A 1,617-nucleotide genomic window follows, 5' to 3' on the forward strand; every position below is an offset into this window, starting at 1 on the left:
GTCCAACAAAACACACAAAACTCCTACTCCCTTGTTAGATCCTTCTATCAGGGCCATTTATCGCGGGCATTTTCGGTGCTGCACAGCCACTTTGTATCCATTATACTTTTACTGTCGTTCTAGGTAATATAGCGAGGCAGTAAATGTCAGTCTTTGAGTCCAATCCATCAGGAAGAAACACCAGTATAATTTACGGTGGGGATAAGATTAGCACAAGACTTGGCTGGCTGGCTGGTTGCCTGGCTTGGTTTGGGCCTGGCTGGCTTGGTCTGGCTGGTTGGCTTAGTCTGGCTGACTGGCTTGATGGAGAGAGAGAGAGATGGTTCCCGCATATATTAATGCAAGGATAGAACGATTGGCGAATGGATTTGCAAAGATTAACCCCCTGAGATTTGGGAAGCTGATCTGAACAGAAGCGGTGCAGGTTTGTTCGGTGTTTAGTGAGTGGTGAACACTTTGAGATAAGCGCAGATTTTCACAGAATAACGCCGGAGATTATAGACATGGATCTGCACAGGTTTATCAAAGATCAGGACAGCGTTAATGGTTTACAGACGAAGTGAAGGAATACAGATTAACACAGATTAGAATCCTGTCCCAGAGGAGTGGATTGGCAAAGATCATCTACTGATTTGTGGCAGTGTAAAATAGGTTGTGAATAATCTTAAATGGAAGCCACTTGGATTGAAATGGTAATAGATAGTATTGCCTAAATGAGCTAACGACTGTGTTAGATTTTGAAGTTGGTTTCAAAACTACACACGAGTAATTGTGGAATAGTGAGGCTGAATCTACGCACTTTTCAGCACAGTTTTGATTTTGAGAATGTTGGCGCAGCTTACGCTGAGCGGGTTATAGAGCAGTGGTGCATAGCCAATCAGTTGCTATCACCTTATCAGTGAGGGATTAAAGATGATTAGAATAAGGAAATTGGTCGTCAGACTGACAAGATTAGAGCTATTAGGTGGCGATCAAATCCGAACTAATCCTGTACCAATGGATTGGTTTAGTGACACAGGTGATTAGTCTCCACAGATTAGAGGAATGATTTATCACAAGGTGATTATCAAGCCAGGGAGATTGGTGCTCTCAGCAGAGACTGATTAACATAATAACTATGGAAGGTTCAGTTAACAATTAAATAAATTATCCTAACTACCTTAAATCATAACGGGGCTGCAACAGAGAATTCTAATGTAGAAGGATATCATTACAACGTAAACTATTACGAAGGAAAACATCCTAAAGTGAGATATTTAAAGTAAACTAGAACGTAAACCAAAATCCACATCATCATTTAGAGAATTTGATCACTTAAAGTTAGTATACTATAGCAGACTATCTCAATCAGTTCATATCAATTTAGTTTACCTCATATGCAGATGTGCTTTACATTGTGAAAAGACGTTTTACTATGAATTAGTTTTTAAAATAAAATAGAAAATCACTGAAATTTAGTAGAGAAATTAACAAAATGATGAGTAGAAGCGACTGACTCTTTTAAAATCTTCTGTCTCTGTAGCAAAATTTGACAAGGTAGTGGAAGAATTTTGGGCTTTGCTTGATGGCGAATTGATATTTTTGCCATGGCAAATTAGCATATACTACACTGTATTA

Source organism: Panulirus ornatus, chromosome 22 (genome assembly GCF_036320965.1).
Source record: "Panulirus ornatus isolate Po-2019 chromosome 22, ASM3632096v1, whole genome shotgun sequence".
NCBI classification, from domain to species: Eukaryota; Metazoa; Arthropoda; class Malacostraca; order Decapoda; family Palinuridae; genus Panulirus; species Panulirus ornatus.